This window comes from Petaurus breviceps, unplaced genomic scaffold (assembly GCF_028583685.1).
Source record: "Petaurus breviceps papuanus isolate PSGF00001 unplaced genomic scaffold, PetGlider_PUasm1.0 42, whole genome shotgun sequence".
Classification (NCBI taxonomy): Eukaryota; Metazoa; Chordata; class Mammalia; order Diprotodontia; family Petauridae; genus Petaurus; species Petaurus breviceps.
In genome coordinates, this window is record NW_027186325.1 from 1,789,501 (window position 1) to 1,799,660 (window position 10,160).

The following is a 10,160-nucleotide window of genomic DNA, read 5'->3' on the forward strand; positions in this document are numbered from 1 at the left end:
GGATCTATGCTAGGCCCTTTTATTTTCTCCCTTTATACTAAATCATATGGTGATCTCACCAGCAACTATCGATTCAATTACCATTTGTATATTGATGAACCACAAATCTACCATCATGCCCTAATCTCCCTGCTGTCCAGTCTCATACCTCCAATTCCCTTTTATCAATCTCACACTTGAAATTCAATAGATATCTGCTATGGGAATGGGAATTTAAGATCTTCCCTGCTGCTTGGATAGGCTTAGGTGACTCTGAGAACCTTCCTTGATTTGAAAATATACCCTGCCCCCTAATAGGCTGAATGTGGTCACATGGAGTCTGTGGCAGGAGGCTTGTTTTTTCAGGAATGCCCACACCTTGATACTTTGTGATTGGGCAGTGGGTTAAGAGGGTTGTGACATTCTCTGAGCCAGGAGAAGGATATATATGCCCTGATGTGAGATTTTATTTTGGGGCTCACTTTGAGAAATGTTTGATTTGACCAGAGGAGACTCTGGGCAGCCGTTGAGAGACCCCCAGCTTTGAAAGCCCAGATGTTGATGCTTCCCTCTCTGGTAACTGACTAGGTATGTAATGGTCAGGCAGCTGGAAGCCCATCTGCCTATCTGTTTCACTGTCTGTAATTTTTGTCTGTTTGTAACCTCTGTATTCTCTGAAGTTCAGGGTGCTGAACTAGGTAAATGACATATGTTTGATTAAAGCAAGATTGTTAACCCATTTTGAGTTGCTTTCCTTCAGAAAAGCAGATCTAAGAACTTGTGTTGGAAGTCACCCTGGGTATTCTGGGGCACTTGCTGCTACAATATCTAAAACTCAATGTGTCTAAAGCAATACTCAGTATGTTTCTCCCTAAACCCTCTGCCCCACCTACCTTCTCTGCTGCTATATAGAGTAATGCCTTCCTTCCATTTCCTCAGGTTTACAACCAAGGGATCATCTTGGATTCTGCACTATTTCTCACCTTCCATATCCAACTTGTTGCCAAGGCCTACTGATATACCTTGGTAACATTCCTGTGATATACCCCTTTCTCTCCTCTGATGTTGTGACCACTCTGGTGTAGCACCTCCTCATCTCATACCTTGATTTTTTCAAAAAATGTTTTCAAAAAGGAGGATCTGCCAGCCTCAAAGCTCACCCCACTCAAATCCATTCTCTATTCAGATGCTGAAGTAATTTTCTTCAAACACAATCCTGATCATCATACCACATACACACACACACACACACACATACACACATAAACATACACACTCAATAAACTCTAGTGTCTTCCTACTGCCTCCAGGAGTCTATACAAAATGCTCTTTTCGGCATTCAAAGTCCTTCATAACCTAGCCCCCTTCTACCTTTCTAGTCTTCTGATAGCTTACTTCCTAACACATACTCTTTGATCCAGTGACTCTGGGATCCTTACTGTTCCACAAATATGACACTCTAGCTCTCTGACTCTAGGCATTTTCTCTATTTGTACCCATGCCTGGAACACTTTCCCTCTCCTCAGACTAGGCCCTGGTTTCTTTAATTTCCAATTAAATTTCAACCTTTGACAGGAAGCCTTTCTTAAAGCCTCTTAATTACAGTGCTTTCCCTCTTTTTAAATTTCCTATTAATCCTGTATGTAGCTTCCTTTGTATATATTTGTACATAAATTTGTATATAACTTTCAGTTAGTCTGATTATTTTTATTTTTTCTTTTCTTGATCTATTCTCTAAATCTATTATTTTTCTTGTAAGATGTTTCACTATCTCTTCTATTTTTTCATTATTCATATTTTGTTCAATTACTTTCTGATCTCTTATAATTTTGCTGGCTTCACTTTGCCCAATTCTAATTTTCAAGGTGTCATTTTCTTCCTTAAGATTCTGGATCTCCTCTTCTAATTGATTGACTTTCTTTTCATAATCTTGTTTTTCTTGGATTATTCTTATTCTTTTATTTTTATTTTTCCTCCATCTCTGTCATTTGATTTTTAAAGTCTTTTTTTTTAAGATCTTCTTTGGGGGTGGCTAGGTGGCACAGTGAATAGAGCACTGACCTTGGAGTCAGGAGGACCTGAGTTCAATCTGGCCTCAGACACTTAACTCTTAGGCATGTGACCTTAGGCAAGTCATTTAATCCCAATTGCCCTGCCTTCCCCCCTTCAAAAAAAAATCTTCTTTGAATTCTTTTTTGGCAGCTGACCATTTGGGATTACTCTTTGGTGATTTCTTTACTTCAATGTCCTCCTCTGATGGTGAACCCCAGTCATCTCTATTCCCATAATAACTTTCTAAGGTTGGATTATTTTTGCCTGTGCCTTTTATGTATATGTGGTAATAGCTTAATTTTATAATCACTTTTAGCCCTGGGGTATGGGAAATGGTCCCTCTTGCCCCAGATCTTCAATTTTCCCCTCTAGCCTGGAACCAAAGTCAAACCTCCAACCTCCTGTAAGTGCCTGCACTCAGGAGCTTTCTCCCCCACTGCCTCCCCCTCATGGGGCAGGGCGTGTGCTGGTTCCTTCTTGCCCCTGCCACTCTTCACAGCAACATTACCACTGGGTCTGGCATTCCTTATCAGTAGAGATTTCCTCAGTCTTCCAGGGCCCAAATGTCCAACTCCCCTCACTATCCTGGGGGTAAAAGTTCCTGGAGCTTGAGCCAAGGGAGCCTTTCAAACCAACTAACCTCAGGGATTGCAGTTTATTGTTTAAGTGGCTTGTTGCTTGTTGTTAAAAATGGACCCTAGCCTGGAGGTGTTTACCTTTCACAGAGACCAAATATTGTCCTGGGATTTTTCTTCTGATCCTCTCAAATTGTCCCAAGAAGATGGTTGTGCCCCTATTCTTATTTATCTCCACCTCCACTCTGTTCTCCCTAAGGTGCTATTTTAACTCCTTTTTGGGGAAAAATCTTGAGAGCTTGGAATTTTCTGACCTACTCTGCCACATTCCCAGAATTCTCTCCCAAATTCTGTTTTCTGAGTGAGGTTTTTTACCTTTAAGTTGTTTAAGTTGTCTATTTTCCTTGGCATTCTTTCCTCCATTCTGTATCTCTTCATTTTCTCCAAGTATTCCTACAAACTTTGTGGTCATAACATTGTTTTCTTTGAGATTTCACCTGGACTTGTGCAGTTGCTATCCTTTTGGAGATTTGTCTCCTGAATATTTCTTAAACCAAAGTGTTTCTTCATTCAGAATTTTCCTCAGTTTACTTATTATCACAGGCCTCTGCTAGAATTGCTTCCCAAATGAATATTAAGGACAAGAACAGACTAGTTCTGAGTACAGTAGGCCAGATCTTTTCCTTTTATCAAGGGACTTGAAGCTGATTGGCTGCTGACTTCTGCCTGGGCATTCCATCTTGTAACAAGTCTTCAGGACCTATCCCTTCTGTAGGTTCTGCCTTGTGTCCTTTCTCCTCTTTCTTGGCTATATTGGGTTCTTGCTACAAGCTTCAGGGATTGTTTGCCTGGATTTTATCAATAGCCTTTTTCCCACAACTGAGTTTAGGTCAATAATGCCACGCTGAACCCTACCTGGAATACTTTGAGGCTGTTCTTTCTAGTAGTCTAGGATTGGGTTCAACCACTAAATCTAGGGTTGGCCCAGGCTCTGTATGACTCAAAGCAAGAGTACTGACTGAACTTTTCTAGCACAATCCAAAGTCATTTTCTTGTAGCTATCCACTTCTGAGAAGTCTCAGGCTAAGCTGGAGTTGGGCTTTTCCTATCTCAGATAGGGAATCTTGAAACTTCCCAAACCAGCTTGCTCTGCTTGCCTTTCCCAGTGTCTATGCAGAACTCTGGGGGTTCAACTATGGATTCCTAGGTTGGATAGAAGATGCTAGAGGTAATTCTTTCCACTTCTCATTAGAATGGAGCATCCTTAATCCCTTTGAGATCATTTTTTGGGGAAAGGGTATCTGTGATCCTCTGAATCCATTTACCTATAATCTCTGATTGCCTATCTTTCTAATCTAAGTATGTAGAAGTAATGGATTTTAAAAATCTATAGAATCGATGGTTTCTTTTGAAATGCTGTATGAAAGGTTATACAAAATTAGTTGGATTTTCATTTTTCTCATCAGAATAGTTTCTTCTATTTTGAAAAAAGAAGAGAAAAGAAAAGAAGAAAAAGCCTTATGATGCAAGAACTCAAAAAGCTATGCCATTCTATCCCAAGTACACTGCAGGAAAATGAATAATGACTTTAAATGTTTTTCAACTACATTTGATAGGAACAATTTCATTTTAGTGAATGATGCCCATATGCTGGGTTTCGTTGAGGTTACTTTTTTGTTACAAATGTGGATATTTTTCAGGGAATAAACAAGCGATGAGCTGGAACTGCAATACTTACCAGTAAGTCAGGATCTAATGGTAGTTTTAAAGGTCTTGTTGACTATATCTCAAAGTTCTTTACTCTCTTCTTATGAGCTGCCACATTTCCCATTGCATACAAATACTCCAAGGTCTCCCCCATCCTTAAAAAATCTGTTATTTTACCCTACCACCCTTTCCAAGCTATTGTCCTATATCGCTTCACTCTTTCACAATCAAACTCTGAGAAAAAAATTGTCTGGACTTATGGCCTTTAATTACTCTCTTTTTCTTCCTCAACACCTTGAAATCTGGCTTCCAGCACCATCATTAAAATAGAACTTTTAACTCTAAAAACAGTCATGATTTCTTAATTGCTACATTTATAAAACCTTTTTTTTCCCCTCAATATACCTCCTCTTTTAGTTTTCTGCATCCTTTGACACTGTTGGCCACACTCTCCTTCTGAACACTGTCTATTCTCTGAATGTCAATGATACTAATCTGATAATTATCTCTAATTTATCCCATGTATATCATTTTTGTACACACTTGTTTCCATGTTGTGTCTGCCATTAGACTGTGAACTCAAAAACAAGAATATATTTTATACCTTTCTTTGTATACCCCTTATGTCTTCCTTTGTATACCTGGGACTTAGGATAGTACCTGGAACATAATTAATTGTTTAATTAATGTATTTTGACTTGATTTACTTTTTTTTTTGTTCTCCTACCCCTCTGATAGTTCCTTCTAAGTTTTTTTTTTTTTTTATGGATCATCATACATATACTCTTTTCTAACCATGAATATCTCCCAAGGCTCTGTTCTGAGTTCTCTTCTCATTTTTCAGTACATTTTCTGTCTTGGTGACCTCATCAGGTCTCATGGGTTCATTTAATATATCCATAAAAATCACTTCCAAATCTATATGCCCACCTTCCCTTTCTCCCCAAATTCCAATGTTTCATCATGAATATTCTATTAAATATTTTATCCTTAAGGTATCTCAAATTCACCATGCCCAGAGGGGAACTCATTATCTTTTCCACTAAAAAAGGTAAACTAGAAAGGTAAAATAATTAAAGGGAAAATTTCCATTTTCATTGAAAATGATAAAATTGCAAATAGAAAAGACAAAAATGACCTTATAGTTATCTGGTGTAATAGGTATCTGTACACACATATGTAGGTATATGTGCATATGTATTACATATAAACACAAAATGACACACATGCATATGCATGCATGTACATATGTTGTCTTCTCTGGAAAAAAAGTAAGGTCCTTAAGGACAGGGATTGTCTTTGTATTCTGAACATCTATCATAGTATCTGACATATAGTAAACACTTAAATGCTGATTGATTGATTGATTCAGAACTCATCTTTATTTGCCATTTACTGAATCATAGGATTCTTCTTTAAAGCTAGAAGGAGCTTTAGAGGTTCATCTAATCCAACCCAATTGAGGAAACTATGTTCCTGTGTACTATGTCCCTTCTTTTACTTGGTTATAAACTTTGCTAATAGTATACATACTTCACCAACCACTGACAAACAAAATCTTCTTTCCCCATTTCTTCAGCAACTTCAAGAAAATGGAATGGAATGCCCCCCATGCACACATACATAGAATTAGGAATGCTCAGACAAGGAGGGTAATGTCAACAACTTACTGTGATACCTAGTTCTCAAGTCTTTGACCATTCTTTCCAAAACCCTGGATAATCAGCCAGCATAGGACAAAGACAAGGGTATGAATGATGAGTATAGTGGCTGCCTAGTGTCTTAATCTTCATTTCTATGGGGAATAAAGTCATATTGTTCATGATGGTAACAACATTGTTACTGCCTACCTTTTGTACTATCTGTGAGGATTCACCTACTGCAGACACAGATGATTGGATGGTTTCAGCCTTCCATAAATGAATGAAGTCAGTCCTCCCTTTCAATGACTCATAGAAATGTTATCTGCCCCAGACCAAGGAAATCCAGAGATCATAAAAATTTTCTACTCAGTGAGAATGAGATCAGTAGACCCAAACCCCTGTCTCTCTGAGCTTAAGCAGAGATGAGATATTGTTGTTTTTTTCTTTTGTGAGTGTGTATGTGCTCGTGGTGGGGGGGGGAGTGCTCTTCTTGATTTTGTGGAGTTTCTAACTTGAGGAAAAGTTTTGCTAGATGGTCAAGAAGGGCTTTTTTTTTCCATTCTCACTGGTTAATTGCTTATTAAGTGAAGGGCCTCACAGATATGACATGTTTTCTTTTGGTGGCTGAGAGAGGGAGCAGGTGCTATTCTGTCACTCTATTGTGAAAATGATGACCTTGAGAGCTTTTTTCAGGGTACACCATGTGCTGCCTCCCAAATTCAGATGTGCAGAGAGACAAATAGATAACATTTATGCAATTCCAGGAAATGGAGTATTTTAGTTACTGGTCCAAAGAAGGGTAATATCTTGTTCTAATGGCATTGCTATTGATGTCTGCTGTCTGATATTTTAAGCAAACATTGTATCCATCCAGAGATATTTTTTAGCTTTTGCATCAAGATGACTAGGATATTGAATCATTTAAGATGAAAACCTTATTTCTGATGATAGCAGGATTTTTTTCTGTACCTCCAATAACATTGTAAGCATGTTTTCTGTATCACCTTCACTGAAGAAGGCAGAGAAAATATTATTCCTCTTCCTCCAAAAAGAAATTGGTTTTTTTTTTGGTCTTCAGTTGCAAAAAGTTTCAACCATTCACATGAGGATTCTGTATCAAGAGGGCAAACTTAATATTGCCTTTGACAGAGGTTTAGAACCAACCATACACATCTGTCAACATCCTGACTTTACACAAGTCTTATTTAAAGATGTGCTCAAGAATGATTTGAACCCTCTGCTTAAAAACAACAGATCATATTTCATTTACAAATAAAGCCATAAGAAAAATGACCTTAACTGCTCCTTTATAAAAGCTTCATCTTCCAATAGAGAATTTGTCTATTTCTCTGAAAGTGAAAAAAAAAATCTTTGCTACGTAATTATGGAGCATTGATATAATAGGGAGGCAAAATACAGACCAGCTTTTATAAACCAGACTTTACTGACATCTGGTTTACACAGGATAGGATTTGCTTGCTATTTTGAGATAAGGGCCCAAAAAATAGTTTGGAAGAAGATTTTTTACATTAGTCTCATAAGCTCATTATGAAAGGGAAAAAAAGATGCTAAGTATTAGAACATCTTCTGACTTTTTCTTCAGTGCCAGTAAAGATGTCTTCTGTGGGCTTTAAATTCGTTTTTGTGATTTCCCCATGTAAGATCAAACTTTAGACCACCTTTTGTTCCTTATTCTAAGTTCAACAGCTGCCCTCCAGGGGTAATAATGGCTTCTAAACTCCTAGTAGTAGACAGTTAAATTACACTTGATACCCATTATCTTTTATTTTCTCTTGGTGATATTGGATCATAAGAGTGCCTACACCAAGACTTAAAGCACCAATCATTCCTTATACAATTACCTTCTATATCCTACTTGATTTCTCTCTTTTTTAAAAAATCAAATGGAATTATAGGTGCCCTTATAGTTTCAAAGATATATAAGCCATTTAAATTCTTTTCTGTTGCTTTTAAACTAGTTTCTAAGTTTCCCTTTAGCAAATGTACACTTTCATTTCTCTCCTGCTACTCATTCCAAACTCAACTTTTTTTTCTCTAGGGATAATACTAGCTCCTAATTACCTAGAACATCACAACCTACTTCTAGAGTATAGAAAATGTAGTACTTATTTGTGTCAAACGTCTGTCTAATCAAAATTGAGACCTTTTTTGTCTTATTCATTCCTCCTCCCCAAATTAGTTCTCCAAATGGCAGAGGGCTGAAATTCTATTTTCCTTTTATAGGACTTGCACAATGGACTGTCTTTGGAAAATAGAGTATTTGTGAATATCATACTATGTGTTTCCCTAACATGCTGAAATCACATTAAACTGAATATTAGGGATAACCTTTAATGGAAGTCACATTATGAGTTGGGAAGTTGAAGTGGATATTTTAGTGTTATTATGGTAGAATTTATGTTCTAGCTCTGTGTACAAAAATCTAAGGCTCAGATGGATCCAAGAGGTCAGGGTAGAAGGATTTAAAGAAGCCACCCCATATTCTCCAAACAATGACTACAACAATGAGAAGTTGCACCAAGAGAAAAATATATTTTTGAAAAACCATAACAAAGTAAAATTCAACCAAAATAAAAAAAGGGATCAAAGCAAAGAAGAACCCTGATACAGTTTATAAAGACAACATGACAGACAATATTATATCAGCAAAAATAAAAACAATGAAGAGAATAAACAGAAGACAGACGGACATCTCAAATGGACTAAAACATATTCAGAACAATTAAGCCTTAATTGGAAATGTTAAGATAATAGTAATGATACCAAAGAAAATAAAATCATAAAAAAGGTTTAATTACATGAGGAAATCAATTGGGGATTAAAAAGAGACCAAACAAAAACAATAGAAGGAAAATGAAAGAATTAGAATTATTGAGAATAAAAAAAAATCAAAGACTCTATACATGCAACCGTTAGTAAAATTACTACATTGGAAAATATAATTAAATTCAATAGAGAAAAGCTAAATAAAAATACAGGTTCAAAAATTCACTGAATTGTTCAAATTATTGGCAAATATTCAAAATAGCTCTCTAAGACTATACATTGTAGAACAGGAGCTCTTCTGCATGAACAGAGGAAATTTCTTCATCAAGAACATACAAAATCAATAAAATCATATGACTAGACCAAAACAGGTAAGTAGGAGATACCTAGAACCATGTGAAAGACATGTAAAATAGATAGTGATTCAGAATTCTTATGATTAATGATATCATTAAGAACTTGAGAGAACCTAAAAGTTTAGATTTCCATTTAAGGAGAGTACCAAAAAAATTTCCAAGAATTTGAGAAAACAATAGACAAAACATAGAGAGAGAATCCATAGAATCCAAATAAAGTAGAACCCAAAGTTTAAAATAACTACGCACATGATATTTAAACTCCAATATTATAAGTTTTTAAAATATTTTATTGACACAAAAAGTACAGAAATATTGACCAATGAACAATAATTAGAAAAACAGCCAACTTTTTAAGTCTGACAAAGGAGCATAGCAATAATTGGAATCCAGCCTTTATAAAATGAAGGAGCATATCCATGAACTAGAATTACTTATCCAGTAAAGCTGAGTATACCACTTGAGGATTTAAGAAGCAGATATGTTTTTTTTTTTTAATTTAGAAAAAGACATATTCATTTGAAGGAAATTTTACAACAAAAACATTTCTCAAACAAAAAGGTGACTTAGAAAAAGAGTGTGCCCTTCTCAAATCAAGATAAACCTATTGCTAATGTACCAATGACTTCACAAACAAGATGTAAGAACCCTCAGACAATACTAACTGCATTACTAAAGGCTAGAGAAAAAGGTTTCCGAGAAAAAGACAAGAAAAAAATGGAAAATAGCCAATATAAAAAAGGGAAGTAGAAGAGTGTAACCTCAAATTGAATTTGCAATTTCTAACAAAGAAGTCAAAGTTAAAAATTAACTTTACTATTATTAATATAAGTCAGAATAATTTCATTCAAATTAGTTCTTTCAGATTTGGAATAATGAAAAATAATTAACGAGAAAGTATGTACTCTCTTCTAAAAGAATGAACATTGGACAAAACACAAACTTTATAATTGCAATGCTAAAAATATGACAAATTCCCCAAAAGAAACATCCCAAAAGAGATTACAAAACAGACATGAGGGACAGCAAGAGAGAGAATGCTCTGAACCAAGAGATGGAGA